The following is a 14,708-nucleotide window of genomic DNA, read 5'->3' on the forward strand; positions in this document are numbered from 1 at the left end:
GCAGAAGATGTTGGGATGTTGTGTTGAAGTTGTAGAAGACGTTGTTGAGTCCTAATTTGGAACATTGTGTGCAGGTTCTGGTCACCCACCTACAGGCAAGATATCAATAAGATTGAAAGAGTACAGAGAAAATTTACAAGGATGCTGGTGGGACTTGAGTTATAAGGAAAGGTTAAATAGATTAGGACTTTATTCCCTTAAGCACAGGAGAATGAGGAGAGATTTCAAGTCAAGTCAGGTCACTTTATTGTCATTTCGACCGTAACTGCTGGTACAGTGCACAGTAAAAATGAGACAACGTTTTTCAGGACCATGGTGTTACATGACACAGTGCAAAAACTAGACTGAACTACGTAAAAAAAAACAGCACAGAGAAAGCTACACTGGACCAGAGAGGGTTACAAAATTATGAGGGCTGTAGATTGGGTAAATGCAAGCAAGTTTTTTCCACAGAGGATGGGTGAGACTAGAACGAGATGTCATGGGTTAAGGGTGAAAGCTGAAATATTTAAGGAGAACCTGGGGAGGAACTTCTTCATTCAGGGGGTGGTGAGAGTGTGGAACGAGCTGCCAGTGGAAGTGCTGGATGTGGTTTCAATTGCAACATTTAAGGGAAGTTTGGATAAGTACATGGATCGGAGGGATATGGAGAGCTATGGTCCAGGTGCAGTTCAAAAGAGCTAATAACAGCTTGGCATGGACTAGATGGGCCAAAGGGCCTCTTTTGTGCTGTAGTGCTCTGTGACTATAATTCTTTGGTGAAGACACTAGATATTTTCTGCCCAATAACGTTTTACCTTGACGTACATCACCTCTTGCTGCAGCTATCAGGAGGATGCTAGGGGATGATAGAATCCTGTAGAACTGTATCCCAAAGTCTCTGCTTCTGGAACTGAAGGATAGAAGGTTTGCATTTATATCAGACATTTTGCAACCTCTAGACATGCCAAAACATTGTTAGAATAATGAAGTACTCTCTTACCCCTTCTCCTCTCCTCATCTGTCCACCACCTCCCTCTGGTAACCCTCCTCCTATGTTGGCGCCAGAGTGTGTGGTGACAGCCTCCATCACATCCCTAGGTTGTGTTGGCTATTAATCAAATGATTATGTATGTTTTGACTTAAGTGTTATAAATAAATGAAACTGAATCTTTCTCTCATGGACTGCTCTCCTCTCCTATCAGATTCCTTCTTTTTTCAGACCTTTACCACCTATCACCTCCAGCTTCTCTCTTCATCCTCACCCATCTTGCCCCTACCTGCTCTCACCTATCACCTGCCAGCTTGTATTTCTTCCCTTCCCCTCTTACTCTGGCTTCTGCTCCCCTCCTTTCCAGTCTTGATGGCCCAAAATGTTTATTTGCCTCCGTAGCAGCTGCCTGACCTGCTGAGTTCCTCCAGCATTATGTGTCTGTTGGCCAGGTTAATATATTACTTCCCTAGTTATTTCTGGGTGTTCCAGAACAAGGGACTTCTAATGGCATAAACTTGAAAACGAGGTTGTAATTTGCTCAGCAGTGTGGTATTACCTGGCTTCTTCATTGTAATATCTGGTGGGGGAGTTACTTTCAAAGTAAAATGATTGCCTGTTATTATGAGGTCATGTGTGGTCACACCCGGGGTCATGATGCGGCCTTAATTGGCAAAATGTGTGACGGAGCTTTATTGCTAAAACTAAAACTCAAACCTTTAACTGGTATTAAACAGCTTTGTGAATTAAAAATATCCATCCTTAACACCAGGGCAGATAAAGTGTGACATCAGAAAACGTCAATGAAGTATGTTGGGGACTAGCCCCTCACATCGATGCTGCCCTCCAGTGTTCGCTCGGTGGAAGACAAGCTGGATCGCATACGTCTGTGGCCGCACTAGCGCACGATGATCGGACTGCTGCAGCTTGTTCTTGCAGACAACATCCCGTGCACCATCAATCTACAGGATGGGACTCTCAGGGACTTGGGCTAGGTTGTTATTTTTTGTGCGCTTACTGCTATCTTATACAATATGTGCTTCGTGCTGAGTGTGACTGTTGGTACTGTGTTTTGCACCTTGACCCCAGAGGAGCCCTGTCTCATTTGGCTGCATTCGCGGGTATTCATGTATGGTTGAACTTGGGACTTGTGCTCGTTGGGAAGGAAACTTTGATGGTTGGAAGGAAGATGGTTGTTGGATGCTAGTCAATGAATGGTCCTCAGATCTCTGATGCCTCAGCAGCAGAGGGCTCTGCAACAGGTAGTTAAAACTGCCCAATGCGTCACCAGTACTGGCCTACCCGCCATCAAGGCAGAAGAATGCCAGAGAAAAAGCTAGCAATATGATGAAGGATCCCGCCCACCCTGCTCATAGACTTTGTTCGGTTCCCATCAAGGAGGAGGCTACAGACCATCCATGCCAGGACCACTGAACTGAAGAACAGTCACTTTCCCCAAGCTGTCAGGCTGATCAATACGTCTACCCCATTAACACACCCCACCACACCCCCACTGCCTGTACATGCACATCACCTAGCGTCAGGTTATGGACATACACTCAGTCTATGTATATCACAGTTACTTGTACACTGTGTTTTATAGGAATGCTTTTATATTTTGTGTTTTGATGTTCATTGTGTTTTTATGTTGTATCAGATCCAGAGAAGCAATCATTTCATTCTCCTTTACCCTCGTGCTCTGAAGAATGACAACACACAGTTTTGAATCTTGCACTGTTTCAGGAATCCTTTAGGATGAGATTCCAGGACAGGTTGTCCTCAGCTGCTTCATCAGTACCTTCCCTCCATCATGCAGGTTGGCAGGCCCCTTGGAAAGGGACTTCCCCCCAACCCTTCCGCAGATCGGCGAGTCCCAGGGTCAGAGGTCCATGCGAATCTGCACCTCAAGGCACAGAATTCAAAGTCTGTAATCGGCAAGTCCCAGGGTTGATACCCAAGGCTGAAGCCAGGAGACTGAAGACTGAGGTGGGGATGTCCAGAAGTTCAGGCCAGATGGTCAAAGACACTAGGTCAGCGTGGCTGGAAGTCAAATGCCTGATGTCAGCAAGTCTGCAAGTTTGGGCCAGGGACCAAGGTGAGTGTGTGTGTGTGTGTGTAGGGGCTTGTTTTGTTGTTGTTGTGTTGTTTTTTTAAGGTAAGATTAGTTTTATCAGACAATAAGACCATAGATATAGAAGCAGAATTAGGCCATCTGGCCCATCAAGTCTGCAATTTGTCACATGTACCTCGAAGCATACAGTGAAATGCGTTGTTTGCGTCAAACCAGCGAGGATTTTTCAGAGACCCACTCTGAACTTACCCCGAAATAGCCCATCAAATGACCTGGTGAAGGATCTCATCTGAAACGTCCGCTGTTTATTCCTCTCCATAGACGCTGCCTGGGCTGCTGAGTTTGTGTCAAACGACTGCTCACTGCCATGTACAATAACTGATTACCCCAGCAAAGAATAAAAAATTACAAATGCTTTTTGGGGAAAAAAACAAGGACTTTACATTAATTAGAGGTTATTTTGATAATTCTCATTTCCACATTAACAGCAAAGGAGTGATTCTATAAGTAGGAGATCTGTACGAATAGATCTGTTTGAATCTATTGAGTCAGTACTGTCAAGGGCCCCTCCCATCTATTCCACGATCTCTTTGATCTCCTATCGTCAGGCAGAATGTATTGCTGTATAAGAACAAGGACTGTCAGGCTGGGTAACAGCTTCTTCCCCCGAGGCTGCGAGACTTCTGAACATCCGGCTATCATCCCATACACCTGATTTATGACAGGGCCAGTAACAGTAATACTGTTGTATATTGAACTACATGTCACAAATGCACTTTATGCCACCTTGTGCATCTACTGAATACTTTGTGATCTGTTAATATTATGTGCTGTGTGTGACATACAGTGCCTTTATTCACCCCCCTTGGAAGTTTTCATGTCTTATTGTTTTTCGACATTGAGTCACAGTGGATTTAATTTGGCTTTTTTGACATTGATCAACAGAAAAGACTCTTCATGTCAATGTGAAAACTAATTTCTATAAATTCATCTAAATTTATTACAAATATAAAACACAAAATAATTGATTGCATAATTACTCACCTGTTCAAGTCAGTATTTAGATGCAGATTTGGCAGCATTTACAGCCTTAAGTCTGTGTGGATAGGTCTCTACCAGCTTTGCACATTTGAACAATACAATGTTTCCCAATTCTTCTTTACAAAACTGCTCAAGCTCTGTCAGATTGCATGGGGATCGTGAGTGAACAGCCCTTTTCAAATCCAGCCATAAGTTCTCAGTTGGATTGAGGTCTGGACTCTGACTTGGCCACTCCAGGACATTAACTTTCTTGTTTTTTAAGCCATTCCTGTGTAGCTTTGGCTTTATGTTTGGGGTCATTGTCTTGCTGGAAAACAATTTTTTTCCCCAAGTCACAGTTCTCTTGCAGACTGCATCAGGTTTTCCTCCAGGATTTCCCTGTATTTTGCTGCATTCATTTTACCCTCTACCTTCACAAGCCTTCCAGGGCCTGCTGCAGTGAAGCATCTCCACAGCACGATGCAGCCACCACCGTACTTCACGGTAGGGATGGTGTGTTTTTGACAATGTGCTGTGTTTGGCTTACACCAAACATAGCGTTTAGTCTGATGGTCTAAAAGCTCAATTTTGGTTTCATCAGACAATAGAGTTTCCTTCCAGCTGAGTTTAGAGTCTCCCACATGCCTTTTGGCAAACTCTAGCTGAGATTTCATGTGAGATTTTTTCAACAGTGGCTTTCTCCTTGCCACTCAGCTTGTAACCCCTCCAGAGTTGTCAGAGGTCTCTTGGTGGCCTCCCTCACTAGTTCCCTTTTTGCGCAGTCACTCAGTTTTTGAGGACGGCCTGCTCTAGGCAGATCCACAGCTGTGCCATATTCTTTCCATTTCCCGATGATTGACTTAATTGTGGTTGTGGTGGTTGGCATCCGTCTGTCTCGAAGAACAATGGGTGATCATTGTTATCATCACAAGAATGGGCAGAAGTTATGGAGATCCTGAGATGACCAGTCATCAAGATCCTCCTCTTGGCCTCACCAGTGTAGTCCAAAGGAAAGTTTAGCTGGGCTGCAGGAGCTGCCAGAGGGATGTTCAATGACGTCTTAGGGGCTCCACGCCAGGTTTACTCCCATAGCCTTCGTCTCTCCCAAGGCTGCCCACAAGGCAGTGGGGCTATTTACCCATAGCTGGGGAACTTGTTCATGAGCACCAGGGCATGTCCACACGCCGGTGGGCCTGCGTGCTATGTGTGCAGGGGCCAGGACTTCTCCCTATCCTCTGTAGTTCAACGCGAGTCTGAAAGTTCAGTTTCTGTGTGTCGTCAGTGAGGAGGTACTACATGAGGCTTGCTGTTGGAGAGACTACGTACTGGCAGGGAGAGACTGACACATTCATCTCTCCTTTTCGCAAGACTGCACTGGAAGCTGAAAGTGAAAGTGACGAGCACTACCCACTACACGACCACACTAGACACATCACAACAACCATTTTGACATTCTTAACTGTATTCCAAGGGATATTCAGTGATAGGGAAATTTTCTTGTATTTATCTCCTGACTAGTCCTTTTCAGTAATCTTTTTCTGGAGTTGCTTGGAGTGTTCTTTCATCTTCATGGTGTAGTTTTTGCCAGGGTACTGACTCACCAGCAGCTGGACCTTCTTCTTCTGAGACTTTTAATGGCCGTTGACAGTCCAATTTAAAGGTGCATTACCACCAACTGGAGTGTGGTGTAGAGAGTTGGGAAATAAATCCCCTACTAGTTCTTTATCAACTGAAACATAAATTACCCAAAAAGCCCTATAGATTTTAAATAATAAAAGACAATATTGTGAATTAAAGTCACTTACATAACTTTGTAAAGTTTTTAAATGAAAACTGTCAATCCCCAAAGCTAGTAGTGCAGTCTGCATTTGCTTTCTTTCAACCTTGTATGCTTCACGTTGTAAAAGAATGTGTTCAGCTGTTTCATAATGACGACACCCACACACCCCAGAGTGATGTTTTCCAACAATATATAAAGGAATAAATGAGCACAGTATGTCCAATTCTAATTCGAGTCTATATGATGCCTTCCTTTGTTATCTTAACCTCCTTCTCCTATCAATCCAACAGTTTTATGTATTCTGTAAAGAGGTCTCCTCTTATCCCCATTATCCCACAAGTCCTGTCATAATCCCCTAATTCTTAGCCCCACCAACCCCTTGGTTTCTGACTTGCTAAGTGTCTATATACACAGACAAACTTTTAACAGCTTTTTTGGCCAAACAATCAACCTGCTCAATCCCCTCAGCACCTCTACGTGCAGGAACCCTTAAGAAGATGTGTAGACCAATACTTTGAATATGAAATAATGTTTGAAGAGCTTCAAGCAGTAAATCAGACCTACTGTTAGAATGACCTGCTTAAGACATGTCAAAACCGAAAAAGAATCTGAACAAGTTATAACTTTGCAAGGAGAGATTTCCCCCACCTACTGTAAGCCCAAAATTGATGGCAGTCAGCTCTGCAGTATACACTGATAAATAAGACGTTAGTAAGTCGTTTCTTTGTCTTACCTGTAATTCAGGCTCAGAACAACCACACCAACATTTCCTGTTGTTATCTTTAGACCTTCCAGATACAGGTTAATTTTTACCTCTCTCAATTGAAGCACCTTGCCTACACACAGGTGATCTCCATTTAACTAATTTTGTGACTTCAAAAACCAATTGGCTGCACCAGTGATGGTTTGGTGTGTCATATTAAAGGGGGTGAATCATTTATGTGATCAATTATTTTGTATTTTATATTTGTTATTAATTTAGATCACTTTGTAGAGCGATCTGTTTTCACTTAGACATGAAAGGGTCTTTTTCTGTTAATCAGGGTCAAAAAAGCCAAATTAAATCCCTTGTGATTCAATGTTGTAAAACAATAAAACATGAAAACTTCCAAGATGGGGGGATGAATATTTTTATAGCCACTGTATGTACTGTATTTTGCAAGTTGGTCCCAGAAGGACATTGTTTCATTTAGATGTATACATGTATACAGTTGAATGACCATAAACGTGATGTTGGACTTGACCTTGAATCCCACAACACCTCTTCCTAATCCAAACGATGATTATCCGTTCTTCATCTCCAGTGGAAACGTTAGATTTTGTCACCAGTTGCCAATTTTTGCCTTCTGTCTGCAGGAATCTCTGATTACATGATGAGAATAGAAAGCTACAATGAATCTATCAAACCCCACCAGCAGTGCCAATAATTTGCAAAACAAACTCTGAACCTTGAAGAATAGTTCCACAAACATGCAACTTTAACTTTAAGGTGTAAAATGACGTGTTGACATCAAAATTAAAATATATTTTATACAAGTTGTTTGAGCTGTAAATCTGAAGGTAGTATGTCATTTTTACCCTCACTCCAGTACTAGTCTCTTATTCTCCTAAATGGAAAATCGGAATTTCATCAGAGTTGCTATGGAGATGAGTAATGAGGAATCTAGAGGAATTCAAATGGTTTCCATGGGCAACACTCACATTTAGAATATGAGGGGGAAAAAATAACTTGTTCTTGTCATTTGGCCTCAGAACAATTTCTACAATACATTGGTATTGTAGAAAACCATATTGGTGTACCAAACCATATAACCATATATAACCATATAACAATTACAGCACGGAAATAGGCCATCTGGGCCCTTCTAGTCCGTGCTGAACGCTTACTCTCACCTAGTCCCACCAACCTGCATTCAGCCCATAACCCTCCATTCCTTTCCTGTCCATATACCTATCCAATTTTACTTTAAATGACAATATCGAACCTGCCTCTACCACTTCTACTGGAAGCTCGTTCCACACAGCTACCACTCTCTGAGTAAAGAAATTCCCCCTCATGTTACCCCTAAACTTTTGCCCCCTAACTCTCAACTCATGTCCTCTCGTTTGAATCTCCCCTACTCTCAATGGAAAAAGCCTATCCACATCACTCTATCTATCCCCCTCATAATTTTAAATACCTCTATCAAGTCCCCCCTCAACCTTCTATGCTCCAAAGAATAAAGACCTAACTTGTTCAATCTTTCCCTGTAACTTAGGTGCTGAAACCCAGGTAACATTCTAGTAAATTTTCTCTGTACTCTCTCTATTTTGTTGACATCTTTCCTATAATCCGGTGACCAGAACTGTACACAATACTCCAAATTCGGCCTTACCAATGCCTTGTACAATTTTAACATTACATCCCAACTCCTATACTCAATGCTCTGATTTATAAAGGCCAACATACCAAAAGCTTTCTTCACCACCCTATCCACATGAGATTCCACCTTCAGGGAACTATGCACCATTATTCCTAGATCACTCTGTTCTACTGCATTCTTCAATGCCCTACCATTTACCATGTACGTCCTATTTGGATTATTCATACCAAAATGTAGCACCTCACACTTATCAGCATTAAACTTCATCTCTCATCACTCAGCCCACTCTTATAACTGGCCTAAATCTCTCTGCAAACTTTGAAACCCACTTCATTATCCACAATGCCACCTACCTTAGTATCATCTGCATACTTACTAATCCAATTTACCACCCCATCATCCAGATCATTAATGTATATGACAAACAACATTGGACCCAGTACAGATCCCTAAGGCACACCACTAGTCACCAGCCTCCAACCTGACAAACAGTTATCCACCACTATTCTCTGGCATCTCCCATCCAGCCACTGTTGAATCCATTTTACTACTTCACTACTTTACTAAACACAAGAGATTCTGCAGATGCTGGAAGTCCAAAGCAACACACACAAAATGCTGGAGGAACTCAGCAGATCAGGCAGCATCTATGGAGAGGAATAAACAGTCGACATTTCAGGCCAAGACCCGATGAGTCCCAGTGAAGGGTCTTGGCCCGAAACACCAACTGTTAATCCTCTCCGTAGATGCTGCCTGACTTGCTGAGTTCCTCCACCATTTTGTGTGTGTTATTCTACAGTATATTCTCAGTCTTTAGTGTTTTGAGTTGAAGTTGGTCACAGGCCATCGATCTTGTTACCATTGAGAAGTGCCTCATCTGGAGAGAACTGAGCAGGTGACAAGAGAAGCTACAGAGGGAGCATTGGATCGGAGCAGTCGATCAGTCCCCAAACACGAGATACTCTCACTGGTTCAGCCAAGTTGCAAGCTTGGCACTGAGTGACCCCACCACTAGTCCAGCCCAACATGAGCCTGTCCACACCAATCCATCAGGATTCAGTTTCCTAGAACAGCAGCTGGTGGCTAAGGTTGTTTTAATAGCCCCATGGCATTTCCCAGAAGGGAGCTTTAGGAGAAGGCAGTTTGCTGGGTGTGTAGTTCCCATGATAATTTTTCCCAGCTTCTTTGAGCTGGACACATACAAGTCCTGCTGTGATGGTGAGCTTCAGCCAGAGACCTTTTCTGCTGACCCAACCTATCACCATTATTCCATCATCTCTGGAATTCCATCCCGACAGCACTGGGAGCAGCCTCTTCTTAAAGGCCCTGTGATTTAAAGGGGCAGCCCACCCCCACCTTCCAAAGAGTGTAGTTACACCTCAGTGACATCAGTGTCTTTTGATGACATCAGCTCATCGCCATCACTTATGATGTCATAATCAATATTGATCATCTTACACTCAGTCCTTCCAGTATTACAATAAAGGAACAGGTAATTAATTTCTCAGCACGGAACGATGGTATTAGGTTCAGTGAGAGAGAGAGAGAGTGTTTACAGCCCCAGGACTGAGGCTCCTCAAAGAGTCATTTAGTATAGAAATAGGCGCCTCAGTCCATAGAATCCACAGTGGGAGCAGGTCACCATAGCAGTTAGCGTAACTCTTTACAGTGTCCGCTATCCGGATTGGGGGTTCAGATCCTACTGCTGCCTGTAAGGAGTTTGCATGACTGTGTGTGTTTCCTCCGGGTGCCCTGGTTTCCTCCCACATTCCAAAGACGTGTGGTCAGGGTTAGGGTTAGTGCAACGTGGGCATGCCATGTTGGCGCCAGAAGCTTGCCAACACTTGAGGGCTGCCCCCAGCATATCCTCAGACTCTGTTGGTTGTAAACATAAATGATACATTTCACTCCGTGTTTGGATGTATATGCAACCCATCGAGCCAACCTTTAACCTTCTATCTTGAGTCTGTAGTGAGCACCAAGCACCCACGTACAGTCATTCAATTAAATTCTCCCCCACATTCCCCCAGATTCTACCATTCACCTATGCGCTGGGCGTGACTTACAATTAACATACCAACACGTGTGCCTTTGGGGCACGGGGACGGGGGGGAGCCCATCACCCAGCGGAAACCCATGTGATCACAAAGTGAACATGCAAACTCCACACTGACAGCACTGGAGGCCAGCAGTGAGCCTGGGTCACCAAAGTTCTGAGGAGCAGCCCTGCTAGATGAGCAGCAGTGAGGGAGCAGCTCTGCTAGATGAGCGGTTCTGCGATCACTCGAGTCGAGTGCGATGTTCTCCTAAGGGGTTGTCATTTGCTGGGTCCTCAGGTGCGCTCTGACAAATGGAAGCAGGCACTCACGCTTCTGTTACGTGGAGCAAATCCGATCCGACGGGACACTGGAATGGCTGAGTCCGGAGTAACATAAGACTTGCTGAGGGTTTGCACTACAAATGGGCTGAGATAGAAACTGAAATTCCATAACCATATTTCATGTAAATTTTTATGTGAGGAAATTGGAATCCACATGCAGAAAATAGTCAGGAATTTTGTGAACATGTTAAGTTCACCTTTCGCTTGGGCTTCAGATAATATTATGAGGCCCTCCACTGGGTGGGTTGACCATGGGATGTTGCTAGAACTAGGGGACATAGCCTCAAGATTCGGGGGAGTAGATTTAGGATGGAGATGGGGAGGAACTGTTTTTCCCCGAGAGTGGTGTATCTGTGGAATTCTGTGCCCAATGAAGCTGTGGAGGCTACCTCAGTAAATATATTTAAGACAAGGTTCGTTAGATTTTTGCATAGTAGAGGAATTAAGGGTTTATGGGGAAAAGATAGGTAGGTGGAGATGAGTCCATGGTCAGATCAGCCATGATCTAATTGAATGGTGGACCAGGCTCAGTGGGCCAGGTGGCCAACTCCTGCCCCTATTTCTTATGTTGTGTACAAGTGCCTACATACACACAAGCCAGGACAGTACGAAACGGAGAGCAAGCTGTGTCCTGCAGCTGATGAATCCAAAGGAACGGCAGAGACCGATACAGTTTGGCACCACTGCAGTCACAGGAGTTGCCAGTCAGTGCTCAACTCAACACTCCAGCTCTGGATTTTTCCGCGGGGTTTACTCCCAAAGCCTTCCCCGTGAGCAGTTAGGGCCACAAAGTAGTGAAGGTTTGAGATCAGAGTTTTCCTCCTCCTGGAAGAGCTGCCAACCACGACTACCGAGCCCCATCTGCCTGAAGCGACTGGTTTCAAAGCTCCAGTAACCCGCCTTTGCCCCTTCTCCTGTCAGCAGAAACAGTTCTGCCCAGTTTAGTAGCTAGGCCGCACGTGAAGGCCAGGAGCTGGACACTAAAGCGCAATGTTTTTGAGCAAGTCAAGTTTATAAAAGTTTAAATTCTCATCAGTTCTGTTAACCAGAACAGAGGTGTGACCATCCATGACAATGATGGAGGCTGTGGTGAGGGGTCTGGATCACAGAGGTCACTTTGTGACAGACAGGTACCCATAGCCAGTGAGGAACCTGAAATAGCTTCTCTTTAGTGAATAATAGGCTGTCACTACAGTTACGATGTTTACTGTGAACACATGCAAATTGATGCACCAAGACCCAATGTCAATCCTCTTCTGAAGAATTGCTGCTTCTTGTAGCTTACAGCAGATACGTGAATTCCACACCAGCTGCCCATTCTTACTTGTCGTCTGTAAGTATTGATCTCTACCTCAGCAACTGATCATGTGGAGGAGAATAGCGACAGGCTTCAATCAAAGATCTGAGAAATTCTTCAAAGCCCACAAAGCCCAGGTAGGAAGCTAAGAAACCAGCAGCTGACCTTAGACTTTGGGATAGTCACTATGTGGGACACCACAGTAGCATAGTGGTTAACACAACGTTATTACAGTTTGGGACTTCAAAGTTCAGGGTTCAATTCCCTGTCTGTAAGAATTTTGCGCATTCTCCCCATGAGTACATGGGTTTCCTCTGGGTGCTCCAGTTTCCTCCCACAGTCCAAAGACGTACCGGTTAGCAGGTTGGTTGGTCATTGCATACTGTCCTGTAATTAGGCTAGTGTTAAGTAGCTGGGTTGCTGGGCCGTGTGGCTCGTGGGTCAGAAGGGCCTGTTCCATACTGTATCTCTAAATAAATAAAGTACAGCCCTTATCAGAAATAGGCTATAACCAGCAAGAAAATTTGTCAAAGTTTGAGATGTCATGCCAGATCTTCACAAACTCATAAGGAAGTAAAGGTGCTGCTGTGCTTTCTTCATAATTGCACTTACATGCTGGGCCCAGGACAAGTCCTCCGAAACGATAACCCCAAGGAACTTAAAGATGCTGACACTTTCCACCTCCGATCCTCCGATGAGGATTGGCTCGTGGGCCTCTGGTTTCCCTCTCCTGACGTCAATAATCAACTCTTGGTCTTGCTGACATTGAGTAGGAGGTTGCTGTTATGTAATAGAACTACACTAACCACTACGTTACCATGGTCACCCTGATTATATTCAATTTATCCTCTTTGGTTATTAACTGACATCCCAGAGAAAATAGACGTCTCAAAAGAGCTATTGAAAGCCCCTGTAACTTTGAACATAAAGAGAGCTTTTGGCACTTTGGCCTTCATAAATCAAAGGGGTCAGGATGTTTTGTATAAAATGTTGGTACAGTTCTGGTCACCTCCCTACAGGAAAGATATCAATAAGATTGAAGGAGTGCAGAGAAAATTTACAAGGTTGCTGCCAGGACTTGAGGACCTCAGGTATGTATAGGGAAAGGTTGAATAAGTTGGTATATTATTCCCTAGAGCATAGGAGAAAGAGGGGAGATGTTAATAGAGGGATACAAAATTATGAGGGGTATAGATAGGGTAAATGCATGTCTACTTTTTCCTCAGAAATTGGATGAGACCAGAATCAGAGGTCATGGGTTAAGGGTGAAAGGTGAAATGTTTAAGAAGAGTAGGAGGTTACTATGTAATAGAATTACACTAACTACAACATTACCATGGTCACCCTGATTATATTCAATTTATCCTCTTTGGTTATTAACTGACATCCCAGAGAAAGTAGACGTCCCAGAAGAGCTATTGAAAGCCCCTGTAACTTTGGGAATTATGTCTCTCAGAGGGTGGTGAAAGTGAGGAGTGAGCTGCCAGTGGAAGTGATGAAGGCAGGTTCAATTTCAACATTTAAGAAACATTTGGATAGGTACGTGGATAGGAGGGATATGGAGAGCTATGGTCTGGGAGCTGGTTGATGCGACAAGGCAGAATAATTATTCAGCACAGACTAGATGGGCCAAAGGGCATGTTTCTGTGTGTGTGGTGCTCTATGACTCTTTGTCCAAGAATGCTTCTCTTAGCCTTCCTGGTGAAAACAGTCAAAGTTTCTTCAGACATTCCTCTTCATCATAGTGCCTCCTCCAGGGCTGTTAACAACTTCCAGCAACTGGGTGCTACCAAGACCAATTTTAAAGTTCAAAGTAAATTTATTATCAAATATATATATGTTACCATATACAAAATGAGGTTTATTGTTGTGTCTGTGCACAACTACGTACCGATTAAATTAAAAGCCTGAACACTGGAGGTGGCTTTAACTGGTGTATTCACATTGTAACGAGAGAGGGAGATCAATGCACATGCATAGACCACAGATCAATATGTAGTGCTGGGGGTGGCCATTGCTCTAAAAGAAATAGATCCGTATATTACATTTATTTTCTTAAAGAAAATTTAACTTAATTCGATTTATGAGGGAGATGATGATTATTTAGTGAACATTGGCAGGCCATTCCTAAATGCATTGAGGTGTATTCATTTCATCAACACTGGTGAAAGGTGAATATGGTGATAAATTTCTGTCAATCAGATGAGCCATTACACTGGAGACACAATCTGGAGCAGCATACAGTCTGCTGGCAGAAATCAGTAGATTGAGCAACATCTGTGAGGGAGAATTGTCGTCCTTTAGGGTCGAAAGTCTGCATGTCTACAGAGTTTTGACAATAGAACATGGTGTAGCGATGTGTTACACACAGCGCTGAAATAACGACATGCAGTCGGTAAGTCGTTTCGAGACTAGTTTATTCAAACTTCGCGGCGCTGGCATTTAATCCCTAGCGCCTGCCCTCTCCGGGAGGAAATGACATCAGAGGTGCATTACCAAAGTCTCCCCCCGCACGCTGGCTATTTGTGAGCCGGTTCGCCTGCATAGAAAGTGGGTCGCCACATAACACCCCCCCCCCCCCAGAACCGGCGATACACCCCCCAATGTCCACAGTCTGGATCAACCTCTGTTTGGGAGGTCTGCCTCTGTGCCACGGTGCCTGAACCTCGACCAGCTGCGCCAAGTCCACATGGGCTGGTTGAGTCGGTCCACCGTGAAAACCTCCTCTTTCCCCCCAATGTCCAGAACGTATGTGGACCCGATGTTGTTGATCACCTTGAACGGCCCCTCGTACGGCCACTGTAGCGGTGCCCGGTGTCCGCCCCTT

This window comes from Hemitrygon akajei, chromosome 7, assembly GCF_048418815.1.
Source record: "Hemitrygon akajei chromosome 7, sHemAka1.3, whole genome shotgun sequence".
NCBI lineage: Eukaryota > Metazoa > Chordata > Chondrichthyes > Myliobatiformes > Dasyatidae > Hemitrygon > Hemitrygon akajei.